Source organism: Suricata suricatta, chromosome 3 (assembly GCF_006229205.1).
Source record: "Suricata suricatta isolate VVHF042 chromosome 3, meerkat_22Aug2017_6uvM2_HiC, whole genome shotgun sequence".
Lineage (NCBI taxonomy): Eukaryota > Metazoa > Chordata > Mammalia > Carnivora > Herpestidae > Suricata > Suricata suricatta.
In genome coordinates this window covers 135,088,709-135,102,976 of record NC_043702.1, presented here as the reverse complement: position 1 = coordinate 135,102,976, position 14,268 = coordinate 135,088,709, and the positions used below count along the sequence as shown (strand labels likewise).

The 14,268-nt window shown below is 34.6% G+C and overlaps 1 protein-coding gene across 1 annotated transcript in view; it reads left to right on the top strand.

Annotated features, from left to right (window-relative positions):
- XPR1 (xenotropic and polytropic retrovirus receptor 1) overlaps window positions 1–14,268 on the top strand; it is a 193,436-nt gene that overhangs the window by 72,023 nt on the left and 107,145 nt on the right. The gene's annotated exons all lie outside the window — the stretch shown is intronic.

Sequence of the window (14,268 nt, the reverse complement as noted above, 5' to 3'; positions counted from 1 at the left end):
GGAATACTTTTTCACCTTACTCTGTTAGTATCAATCACTTTTATTCTTCAGCTACAGAATACATTTTGAAGAAAATTTCATTTGTTTACTGGTAGCAGAGATGACAGGTAGAAAAAGCAACAGAGGCAACATAAGACATTTTACAAAGGAGGTATTGGACAGATCTGATGAGAGAAAACAAGAGGGAGTTGAAGATTGTGGTTACTGTAAAGTAAATATTTTTGAAGATTTTTGAAGTCAAAAACTCCATAGGATCAAAAGTTCCCGGTAAGGCACAATATCTGCCCTTCAGATGTTTATATTTTAATTAGGAGATATAAGATTAGGACCATGTACATTTTAAGTGCCATTCAAGAAACTGTGCAACAAGGAAGTTTATTGTTAGAGAAGATGATAGGGAGAAACATTGTATATAACTCGTCTGACTGAAAGGTTAGAAAATTGTATTTTTTAATACTAGTACTTTCTTAATAGTTAAACCATTTTATTAATCTTTCATTTTTTCAGCAGTGTTTATTGAGTACCTGTACTATGCAAGATAAAGTTGTAAACAAGATAGATATGGACTCTGTGATTGTAGAGTTTATAGTTTAAAGATATGGAGATGTATCATGCAGGTACTCAACTTGGTTTTTAATAAGTAATCTGAAGAAGTGCAGGGTTCTTTGTGAGTTTATAGTAGGAGATTTTGATGGGTAGGGGGTGGATAGTTTGAGAGGGTTTACTTGAGGAAGTGATCTTTGAATTGAGGTATGTAGAGGAATGAACTGGGCAAGGTGTATCTTGAGCGTTTTATTTTAATACATTGTAGGACTGGGTTTGGAGATCTGTCCCAGTTGTGAGTATACCTGAGAATGCAGTCTAGCTGCCTCCCACAAAAGTCTCTGCTATGAAATATAATAAAATAACCCATTTACATTATTCTTACACACTACAAAAATGTGTACATTTCTTATGTAGAGTATATTAAATACATCTTTATCATTGCAATAGGCAGTCTTGTGAGACATACAAATGATAACTTTTTTAAGGTGTTCAAGAAAGTTTTTAATAGCTGGAAAAACGATGTGAAAATTTGGCTTTAGCAATTTACTCATTTATCAGTTACATAACACATATCACAAATTTGATGTGATCTATTAGAAAAATTAAAATTTATTGTGATGTATACTATGATATTTACAGCCATCAGTTGATTAGCCATCAAAATAAGCATAGATTTCACTGGAGTTTTAAAAGTGCATTTTGGTTTTAGCTCTACCTTTAGACACTTTCCTTAATATGTTTAGAGAATTAAATTTACTTACTTTTTTTGTTGTCTTTGGAATAGCAAGTGAAGCAGTTATGAACATTCCCCATGATTTTCTACAGAATTATTGAAGTAAATATTTGGAAATGAAGATTAACCTGTTCAGTAAGCATTCTGGTGCAAATTCTGTTTACTTTCTTTTTTGGTACAAAAAGGTGATTTTATTAAAGCATGGGGACAGAACCCATGGGCAGGAAGAACTGCACTGGGATTGTGATGGGTAACTCATTGTATACCCTCAGGTTGGGAGGGGGTCAGGGATAGAGTAAGTCTCTAAGGAATTTTGGAAGCAAGCTTTCCAGGACCTTGAGGGACTAGGTTGCTAGGGAAACATCTTTTATTACCATTTAATAAAACCTCAGTCATGGACCCTTTAGGAGCATATGGGAGCATAAGCTTGGAGCATGATTGCCAACATGTATTCTAGGGCACTTGAGATAAAGAAAGTAGACTTACAGGATCCTCAGTGTTGGGACAAGGTTCAGCCAAGGTTTTCTTTTGGCCCTAGAGAAGTGTCATCCTGAGGCAACTGAGCTCCTAGAGGTAGGTCACTCTGCCAGTTGTAAGGACTTGTCAGTGGGCTATAGGCAGTAAGGGAATTTAATTTTCATTTGCCTTAATTTCCCCTGTTACCATGGCATACACTTAAATCCCTTTCCTTTGTTCTTGGGTAGCCAGGAGTGTCCAAGAAATATTACACAGATCCCACCTTGGGGTATATGTGAGGGTGCTAGCTTGTGCTTTTGCCTCTCAAGCTCCTTCATGTTTCCTCATCATATCCCCCCTGAATAATTTTGACCCTTAAATCTTTAAGGTTGTTGAAGGTGGAAAAGAAAGTCTCATCTTCTTTATCTTCTTCCTGCTGAGTAGGGGTGTAGAGATGTCCCTACCTATATGGGTCAATATTGGTCAGTCGGAGAAGGCATAGAGGAGTGATGAAAAGTAGAGGCAGCTGAATCCATCATGGACAGTAAGGTGGTATCTCTGTGGGTAAGGATTATTTGTCATCAAGAAGTTATTGTAGAGATGGAATCTCAGCACCAAGCAAAAAGACATAGGAGAAAACAGCAAAACATAATTAGAATAATAAGGAAGAAACCCCAATAAAAGTCTTTTGGTAATTGACAAAAATCTTCCAGTCCAAGAGTTTAATAACCAATCACTAAAGGAAAGAGAAGGATTGTTTAAAGTGCTAACTTGAGTATTCATGTCAGTTAGAAATCCAAATATTTTTGTGGTAATCTGGATACAGAGCATTTTGTATACATAACATTTTGCTAGAGCAGATTACAAACCCAGTGTCTACCAGTGCTGCCAGTGAGATTTTTAGATGTCAGACTTGAAGCATCCTCAGATAGAAGTTTGAACAAGCTGCAGGAATCAGATTGGTCTTTCCGGTTTGTAACTCATATTTCTCTGATGACCCTTTTGAATGGCTCATTGTGAGAAGGAATTGTTAGAAATTGAGAAAGGAGAATGAACAAGAAAGGTGTAACCATCATAAGAGAAGTTTGAGGTCTTCTACAGGTTCACAAGAATAAGAAGGCACACTAGTTTGCCCATTGATTTTCTGTAAAGGGGGTACAGGTTTTATTTAGATACAGGAGCCCATAAAGAGTGCCCCTCTAATTTTACAGTGGGAGTAATATGACCCTGAAGAGGCCTTTTCATTCTGGAGTTAAGTCCCCTGCTATGTTACTTTTAATCCTTTCAATAAGCCAGGTCTTTTGGGTTTATATAGGGTGTGTTTCTAGTAACTGTCAGATCAGATTTAGGAAGGATATAGTATGCATATTTATAGATTTATGAATTAACTTGACCTCAAGTGAATAATAAAGCACTATAGTCTTTATGTATTGGAAGGTGTACAGTGAAAACGTCTTTGCATACAATTGTTGAGAGAATCCGTCCGTTTTTCCAGTTATTTAAATAATATACCCAGGGCATCCTTTCTTAGATTTCCTGTTACTAGCCCCACAAAATAACAAGCAAGAAGATTAACTATACCTGTGCTATTGTGACAGTTTTTCTGAGGTTTACCACAAGTTGTCTAATTTAGGCAAACATTTAAAGACAACTAGAATTTAACGTCCATAAATGTGTATTATTGAAACATAGTTTAGATCCTCATTTCCAGAGATAGCCAAATTGAGATTAATTTGCATGTAAAACAAGTCTAGTTTGAATAAACGGCCTAATTATTTACATAAGTTCAGCAAGAATAGTGATTTATCATATAGATCTTTAAAAATTTGGGGCACCTGGGTGGCTCAGTCGGTTGAGTATCTGGCTTCAGCTCAGGTCATGATCTCACGGTTCGTGGGTTTGAGCTCCACATCGGGCTCTGTGCTGACAGCTAGCTCAGAGCCTGAAGCCTGCTTCAGATTCTTGTCTCCGTCTCTCTCTGACCCTCTCCTGCTCATGCTGTCTCTCTCTGTCTCTCAAAAATAAATAAAAAAACATTAAAAAATTTAAAAATTTGCTTTGCTGGAACTTTTTATAAAAAATTAGATTGAACTTTTAGTAGTCTCTCCAGGCTACAAGCCAAGCCAGCTACTTCCACCAGACATGCCAGAATTGGGCAAATTCCTCTTCACGGGGCCCCCCAGGTAGTACATTTAATAAATATTTTCTCTTTTAGTACTTCTGTTACTTTAATGTGCAGCAGAAAAAATAAAATAATATGAGCACATCATGATTTTACTAGGAGTTGTGTATATATATATATTTTTTACAAATATGTTTTAGAAATTATTAATAGTTTTAATCTGGCTTATCCTCTTTTGACATAATAAAGCTAAAATTATGACACAGAAATAAGAATTTTATGATTATTTCCTTAGCTTAGTATATGAGACACTTTAAAAGGCTTAATGTATTGATATGAAATAACACAAATAAGAAACATTACCCTTTGTTTTCAAATGTTTGTTTATAATTATTATCCCTTTTTTATAAAGCAGAGAAACGGAAGGGATATTATATGTAAGAAGGAAAAATATGGTGTAATTCTTACAGAGTTTTACTCTTTTTCATATTAATTTTACTAAGAATTGAATAGGAACAGACTTTTTTTTTTTGTTCCCCTAGACAGTGACTGCAACACTTTTCTCATGGTATGAAGTGTATCGGTGACTTACGAGAAATTCTTTCTTAGATTTCTTTAGTTCTTTACTAATGTGATTTAGTTATCACTTTTTCCTCTTTGAGTTACACACAGTGTTCATATATGGACTACAGAGAACAGCTTAACCCTGTATCTGAAATGAATGTATTAATATAAGAAGGCTACTTCTTAGGTTGTAGTTAGCCAAATGATGGTAGGACTTAAAAAGTTTCCTTAGTACATTCTGGATATCTTTACCAACACTAATGTCATGATTTTCATTAAAATCTTTAACTGTACTAAATATTATGTGATAGATTATGGAGGCAAAAATTTGGGGGAAATGAGGCCCATTTGAGACACACTTTATGTATTTCATAGAGTTTTACAGTTTTCTCTAGTAGCGGGGGCTAATCTGTTAGTTCTTGATTTCTTTACCTTTAGAAAGGCACATTTTTGGTAGCAACATTTTGTCTTGGTGATATAAGGCCAGGCGGCCAATAAAACGGGGCTATCGGAATACTAGCAGAAACTTTGTTTTTCTTTCAAATTAAAGACTTGGTGCACTCACTGAATAGAAAGTAACGCTGGCCAAAATAATTTGGTCTTTACATGAGATCCTCTGTTAGGAAATCTTACTGGTGTCCTTGCTGATACTTAAAATCTTAAATTGCATTTTAACTTTTTAATTCCATGTACTTTGTACACCTAAAATTGTTTTCCCTTTGAAGGAAGATATTTTTCAAACCAAGAAATCAAGTGATTTTGATAATTTGAATTGGAATAACAATTGAAATAGTTCCTACTTCATTTTTTTTGTTACACAATATAATTTTCAAAACAGTGGTTCTCTGATGACTATTAAAAAGTTTTGACTTGTAGTTTATTTTGGATCAGGATAGTATGTTGGAACATGATGACACAGGTATTGTGGCTTAAAAATGAACACTTGTCCCTACTAAATGGAATCAACCTATTCTGGTCATAGTATTAGTTCATTTTCTCCCTTTTTATTTGAAAAACTTAGTTTGCATAGGTCTTAGAAATAAAGAACCTTTGTGAGGAGTTCAGGTATAGTGTAATTCTGTTAACAAATAAAATAAGTACTCTGATAATACTGTGTAAGAAATATTTTCAATTTTTTTTCATGTTTTTTATTTATTTTTGAGAGACAGACAGAGACAGTGCGAGCAGGGAAGGGTCAGAGAGAGACCAAGACAGAATCTGAAGCAGGCTCCAGGCTCTGAGCTAGCTGTCAGCACAGAGCTTGACGCGGGGCTCGAACCCACAAACCTTGAGATCATGACCTGAGCCAAAGCTGGACGCTTAACTGACTGAGCCACCCAGGTGCCCCAAGAAATAATTTTCAAATACATTTTAAGTGTCTGACTATATCATCTAGTTCATTGTATTGTACAGTCTATTGTAACAGTTAATATAGTACAGGAATGTTGATTGAATGAGAATGTCTATTAATACTCTTAAGAACTGTACTTAGAACAATGTACAGTTAAATCTCTGGGAAATTGCAATAAAAACCAGTTTCTGTAATTTTTTGAACCTTATTGCTATATTAGTATTAGTAGTGCCATCTTTTGTAACAGATCAATGCAGGTTTCTGTGACTTCACTTAATGAAAGTTTAATTCTCATTTACACAAAGTCCACTGTGGATATGCCTGATCAGGATATTCTCCTGGATAAGTTTCTTCCAAAAAGTGATTTAAGGATTCAGACTTCTTCTATCATGTATTTCTGTCATTTTCAACCTGTGATCTCTGAGTTCACCATAGAAATGGAAAGAGTTTAGGATATTGTGTGGGAGATTTTAATTGCGCAGACCTAGAAGTGGAATGTATCACTCACATCTGCATTCTTTTGGCCACAACTCTGTTATTTGGCCCCACCTAATTGCACAGGAACTGGAAAGTATTGTTTATTTGTGTGCCAAACAGAAGAGGAGTTACAATTATATTGGTAAGCACTAACATTCTTTTCCACACTGATATTTAGTAAACTTGTTTATTTGTAAAAATTATGGTATTCAGTATTTATTGCATGCTGTCTTATATGGAATATAGTTTTCTTTTAATGAAGAAATAAAAAAATCAAAGAACTTCACACATTTTTTGAACATTAAAATAGTGAATGACTGAAAAAAGCAGTTTTGAAAGGTACAAAATAATATATTTCAAATGTATCTTAGCAGATAAAAAATTATTGTAATGAATTGAATGCAGTCAGGGAAAAGTGAGTTAATATCTGGTTCAAACTGATTGTAAGGGTGATATTATTTGAAAGAGGAGAGCATAGGGTTTTTCATTGAAGAAGGATGAAATCTAATGGGAAACTAGCAGACAGACTTGTAAGAACAAGTTATATAAGATTATATAAGAGAATGTTAAAGATAAGTTTGGAAGGTTAGGGTTCTGTCTAGTGGATCAAAATGTTTGAATTTGATATTTAATTATTGATGTGTTTAAGCATCTTTCTTATATTTTTTTTCTTGGAGATCATTAGACCCAAAATGTGATTTATGAAAAGATAAGTGGTTCTGACAGAAGAAAAAAGAGCAGAGAATGCTAGGAGATAGGAGAAGAACTGCTTTTTAAAATTATGATAATACTTTTTATTAGATTATCTTTCAAGAAATAGTAAAAGGAAAACAAACTTGGTTATCTAAACCAAACCAAAGCACTGTATCTTAGAGAATAAATTTCATTAATGAGGAATGACAAATATAATTATGTAGTGATGTAGGATAGAATTTCTGAAGACTTTCATGTTTCATTGTGGAAACTTTATTTTCTTTTTTATTTGAGAGAGAGTGGGAAAGAGAGAGAGTGAGTATGTGTGTGAGCAGGGGAAAGGGGCAGAGGGAGAGAGAGAATCCCAAACAAACTCTACGTTCTGCACTCAGCCCAGTGTGGGGCTTAACTTCATGACCTGAGCCAAAATCAAGAGTTGGACACTTAACCAACTGAGTCACCTAGGTGCCTGGAAACTTTTTTGTTTTTTGTTTTTTGGTAGAGGTACAACATAAAAGAATGGAGGAAATAAATTATGGTAATTATCATCCAATAAGAGAAATTTGAAAACTATTAGCACTAAGTGACATTTATAAATTGATACAGCAATTTGAGGTATGATTTTGTGTGTAGGACATGAAAATGAATATTATAATGTAACATATTAGACCAGTGATTTTCAGAATGAGTTCCCTTGGACCAATAGCATCAGAATCACCTAGGCTTGGACCTCACCTCACACCTACTGAATTCAAGGGTTGGGCCTGGACATCTGTGTTTTTAACCAGCTGTTCAAGGGATTCTGATGCATGCTAAAGTTTGACAAAACACAGACTTAGAATGTTATAGTCCTTTTTTGTACCAGCCAGTAAATAAAATTTTATACATATGCTTCTGTTCAGGAGTTATGCCCTTACAGAGTGCCTTACTTAGTTATACTATCCATATCAGAATTTTTAAAAGGTGGAACTGATCAGAGAGTAAAATTCAGAGCATGTGGTGGTTAGATGTCATTAGAGTTTCTTATGGAGAGTGATTTCTCCATTTTGTACTGACACTAGAGAATATCCAAGTTGTAAGATTTCAGTGTTTGAAGAATATGCAAATTGTAAGATTTCAGTGTTTAGATAAATTTATCTTCCTATTTTTTCTTTTTGATAAGATTTGACATATAGCCAGAATACTGAAGTTGACAGACTGAGGGTAGACTTAGTTAGTTGTTAGTAATTGGTTTGGAATGCCAACTTGAGATACTATCAAAGTAGGTTTTTGAGAGAGGGGAGGAAAGAAGTTGTGCCTATCTTGGGTTTGAGCAGGAACTAAAAGTGTCATTTTGCCACTGGTTATGTGGGTCATAGTTTGAAAATTATTGTCCCAATATAGGTAAAATATGTCTAATGTGTCTAAGACACAGTATTAGGAATTTTTTAAATATACAATGAGCATTTAAACAGAAATGTTTGAAGGAGAGAGACCTTAAATTAAAATGTTACTTTAAATTGATTTATATATTCAGTTATACATTTTAATTTTATTTACTACTCTCATTTTAAGAAAGGACTAAGTGAAACTAGAAATTCGTTGACAGGGTACTTGGGTGGCTCAGTCAGTTAAGTATATGACTTTGGCTCAAGTCATGATCTCGCAGTTCAAGGGTTCAAGCCCTGCATTGGGCTCTGTGCTGACGGCTCAGAGCCTTGAGCCTACTTTGGATTCTGTGTCTCCCTCTCTCTCTCGTCCCCTACTCATGCTCTGTCTCTGTCACAAAAATAAATAAAACATTTAAAAAATCTTTAAAAAGAAAGTTGACAAATTGGCCTATGGAATAAAATGACTTGATGTATAATGTAACTTAGTTGAACAGAAGTATAATTTTATTTTATTTTTAACTGATAAGTTAACTTGTGATTATTAACCTGAGATTCGACTGTTCTTTTGAAAAATCCTACCTAAGAAAGTTAAACGCTTGACCATCAGAACAGTGGTCCCAAAATAGAGTTCAAACTGTTTTTCAACCTGACACAGTTGTCTCTCTTGCTTTGCTTTCCTCCTGAAATGATGTTTCCATTTTGGGGATGGGAAGAGCTATGATTATTTATAGACTAGTGTATTTTGGACAGGCGGTGTGTTTACACAGGTCAGTGGAATTATCAAATGTTCCCCAAGACCTCTAATGTTAATACATTTCAGTTTATCGTCACTCTTTGTATTTAAAATGACACAATACTTACGTTGAATAGATGAAGAACATTCTCTTTAATTTTATATTTTAATGCAGCAGATGCCCTCTATATATTAGGGTTTTTTTCCCCCACAGTTTTGGAATGTTAGAGTTACTGGTAAGCTACATAGTTTGTCACTGAAAAATTTTAGAGTTTTTTTGTATCTTCTTAAAGATCATTCAAATTATAAATATCTCCCCTCTTTTTAGTTTCTGCTTTATATTGGACAGATTTTAGGGAATCAGACTCTGTAAGAACCTAAAGCATTCATAAATTATTGAAACTTTTTATATTATATAATTTCAAAATTGTAGTAAAGTCATGAAGTAACTATTGGCAATAACATAACAAAAAATTCACAAGTTAAAACAGCTCCTGAAGTCTAGCGTGTGCACATATGTTCAGCTCTAAAACCATTGCTTTATTAATTATGTGGGTAACCAGAAAGTCAGTACTCTATTGTAGTAGGGCCAGTTTGCCACAAAAGGCACCAAATTCTTTTAGTCCACCTATATGTGATAGCTGTCCTTCTCAAAAGGAACTGCTTTCACTTCCTTGTAGTAGGCAGGAACTATTTTCATTTTATTTCTTTTTAAGAGCCCTTGCTTCTTAAGAACCTACTCCTCCCATCTGCTTAGAGATTAGATGGTATAATATAGTTCCATTCAGAAAGATGTTAATGGTAAAGTGATCCCCTCCTTCTTTTTTCCCCTTACCTGTCTTTATTGTCTCTGAAATCTCCTCTTTGTTCTATATCCATTAAGCCCTGGTCATCCAAAGTCATCTTCAATTTTCTCTGTTACACTGAATTAACAACTTGCTATAGGATCATCCTGATACTTTGTCAACCAGGAGTAGTAGTTAGCTTGCTTTGTCTTGAGACAGTTGGCTATTTCATGATCTTCTATCACATGGTTAAAAACCTCTTTCTATCTGGATATTGTGTGTGACCATTTGTATTCATCAGTCTTTTCTGTCCTGAGAGTTCTGATTTTACCCTTCCTTCTACAAACAAAGATGGAAAGAAGAAAAGTGGGTTCTCTCTTGAATATATTAACACATAGTTTAATTAAAACAAAGAAAAAAACAGGATCATGTGCCAAATCCTGGAGGTGAGAGGTGGTCAAAGACATAAGCCGTGGTCCATAGGAGATAGAAGATTCTTAACCAATTCAATGAGATAGATGTTACTAGGAAAAAGAGAACCAAGTGCTGTGAGAGTAAAAGGTGACACTTGCCCTTGAGAAATTTTGGGAAGAGATTAATGAATATCTAGGAGAGTGGGTATTTTAGCAGGCTCTTGATGCAGGGCTAATTTTTCCACTAGGCACTGTGAACACAGCACCTATGGCCCACAGTTCTCTTAGGAGCCTGCAGAAAAGTTTCAATTTTAATTTTAAAATAAAAATAAATATAAGAATAATAAATATGTAATAATGAACCCAACCTGGATTATATTCATCTTTATACTATGCAGGTATAAGACATAATTTTCAATATTTTTAAAAATAGAGGTAGTGACTCCCAAAGTGCCTGGGACTTGCAAAAATGATAATGCACCATACTTTGAAGGGTAAGTAAGGGTTTGTGGGTGCTAGGGCTTGGATTGGCAAAAACTTGAGTAAGAAGTTATAATTAAATTATAATAAGATTCACTCTAAGGAACTCAAATAAATATGGCTTCTCTTACACATGTTGCTGCTGCTGCTAGTTGAAGTATTATGATAACTAGAGAAATAAACGGTACTTATGTAAACTAAACACTACTTGATTTGCTAAGCCCCAAATAAAGACTAGTGAATGAAATAATCATTATGTTGAGAGACAGCATCTACTTGAATATTCTTTAGTTGTCATCAGTTTAATATCAGCTTTTCAAAAAAATCATAAGATGTATACTTCACTGATAACAGAAATGTCGCTAAAATGTGGTGGTGTGGAAAATACATCTTTGATTCTTAGAAGTACTGTAGTTTTTTTGGTTCTGCAAACCCATTGCCATACAACTTTTATTTCAACAGAAAATAAACTTTCATAGTGAGATAAGGATTGACCATTTCAGACCTTGATTTTATTCACCATTATAAACTATAACCTATAGGTGTAGGTTACTTAGGTTACTTACAATTACTCTATTTTATAGATGAGAGAAAAAGTCAAAGAAAGATTTGGAGTATCTTTTCCATGGTCAGACATTTAATAAGAAAGAGGTGGGGCTAGGATTTCAAGTTGGGTAATCTTGATTTCAGTACACTTCCAAGTTGCCAGATTCAGTTTTGGGTAAATTAAATCTAAGGTGTTTGTGGGACAGGTAATGGGCAGATGTTCAGCATGGTGTATAAGTCTACATCTCAGTAAGTAGTAATATGGGCCAGAGATAAAGATTTGATGTTTTCCTCATGTAGCTGGTAGATTTTAGTAGGAAGAACCAACCCTGAAGATTAGTATCTTGGAAACCAAGATGAGAGATATGGTGTCAAGAACTATGATCAGTATTATGAAATACAGCAGAGGGGTCTTAAAAGATATGGACTAAAAAAGGATCCGTTTGTCTTAGCAACAATAAGGATATCACTTGTGACTTGCAGGGGTGCCTGCGTGGCTGAGTTGGTTAAGCGTCAACTTTTTTTTAATGTTTTTAAAAATTTAATTTTGAAAGAGAGAGACAGCATGAGTGGGGGAGGAACAGAGAGAGGGAGATACAGAATCTGAAGCAGGCTTCAGGCTCTGAGCCATCACCCAGAGCCCAACACAGGGCTTGAACTCACAAACCGTGAGATCATGACCTAAGCCAATGTCAGACACCTAACCGACTGAGTCACTCAGGCGCCCCAAAGCGTCAATTCTTAGCCAATCATGTTGGCTCAGGTCATGATCTCATGGTTCGTGAGTTTGAGTCCTGCTTTGGGCACTGTACTGTTAGTGGAATTCTTGGGATTCTCTTCCTTTTCTTCTCCCCCTCCCCGTTCTTGCTTTCTCAAAATAAATCAGTAAACATTAAAAAATTATGTAATCAGCAGTGCTCTCTGTGTTAGAAGGGAAGTTGTAGTACAAAGAGATTAACCTTAGAATGTGACGTTTATTTATTGGAAATTTGTAACTTTTATTTATTTGCAGATGTTATTAGTTAAGAGTTTTGAGATCCTTGTCTGTAATGAGCCAGTGAGGAATGACAGAGATGCAATTTAGTTCCCTTGATTACTCATAAGGGAGATTTGATCTTTAATATGTTTTTAATGTGACTTTATTGAATAATGCCTGTTGAATTGCAAAAAGACACTTGAATTCAGAAATACATATTGTTAGACAGAATGTGTCTGTTCTGTATTTAATAGTCCAAGTCTATTTGAAAAGTGATCAAATAGCGTCTTTTTAAATGATTTTAAACAGATTTGGGTATTACATTATGGCTCTCTAGACATTTAACTTGTTTAAACTTAAGAAAAATTGATTTCTAATTAACACCAGATTTCATAAGAAAGAAAATATTAGCTAAATAATTAATTCTTTGAAATGATATGTATTGCAAACAAAAACAGGCAACATCTGTTAATTCAGTTGGATGGACATGACTGAGCTTGATCCTTTAAATTTTTAATATTGTTCAGAATTTTTATTTCAAACATCTTTTAGGTATATTTAGTACTAATACTATGTCTAACCAGAGATTGAAGTCTTTGACTTATGTATAGTTATTAAATATTTTATTGATTATTCAAATGGTGAGAGGTCTACTGACATTGTCTTAACTTGAACTCCCTCTTATTGATTTCCTTCACCTACAATATAATGATATTAATTGCATTAATTTTTATTAGTTATCTTAACTCTTAATAACTCTGAGGCACTGTAGTTTTAAAAATTGACTTGTAAATAAGATAATAAAGAATAAGTTATGTTTAGAGTAGTTTTATTTTTATTGTCTTAATTTTTTTTAATTTTAGAGAGAGAGAGAGAGAGAGAGCACAAGTTGGGGAGAAGGGGAGGAGAGAAAGAATCCAAAGCAGAATCAGTGTAGAGCCTAATGCGGGGCTTGATCCCATGACCCTGGGATTATGACCTGAGCTGAAATCAAGAACTGGACACTCACCTGGCTGAGCCACCCATGTGCCCCTGTTCAGTATAGTTTTAGTGTATGTTCCATTGTATTTTAATTATGTGAAATTTTGTAGTTCACACTGTAGTGAGACGTTTCAGAGGCTTTTGATGGTCTTCTAGTTTCAGCTCCCATCCCTTGCATGAATCGCTCTTGCATTATTACTGAGATGGTCACACAGTCTTCTTTTCACACTTCTAGGGATAGAGAGATCATTACATACGAACCAGTCAGTCATGTATGCCTACCATATACTGGACACAGCAGCGAACAAAATAGACACTATGTAGACACAGTGAACAAAATACCCCTGTATTCATGGAGTCTACAACTCAATGATTTTGAATAAGTAATTTAAGTAATAAGTAATTTAAGTAGGTAGGTAATAATTGAATAATTTAAGTATGTAAGCCTTGTGAAGAAGAAATACAGAGTGCTATAAACTAATATGACAAGGGAATTTAACATAATCTGAGAGGGTAAGAGAATGTTATCTAAGGTATTAAAGTTATAGCTAACATTTGGAGGATAAATTAGCTAGGATAAAGGTGGGAAGTTTTTCAAGTTGAGGGAAGAACTTTTATCAGGATCTAGAGTTGAGAGCATGGCACATTCAGGAACCTGAAATAACTGTAGTGAGAGGGCATTCTCCTCATCTCTGCAAGAACCTAGCATGTCTCTTATATATTGAGGACTAAATAAACCTATTTCTATTTTAAGGATTTTCAAATTTGGAAAGTCAGCATTAGCAATGGTGAAGTACTTCCCTTAAGTGACTGTAAGAATCAGACTTCAGCAAAATAGGAACAGGATGTTAAAACCTCTCATAAATAATTGGGGTCTGGGGGGGTGGAGATCAAAAGGAGATATGTAATATTATGCAAGTAAGGGCAACCGGTTGTAAACATGAGAGTTATCACTAATACACTTATAGGCTGGTAAGACTGGAGAAAATCTGGGTTATAATCTAAAATGGCATTTTCTAAAACAAGTGATTTGATAAAAATT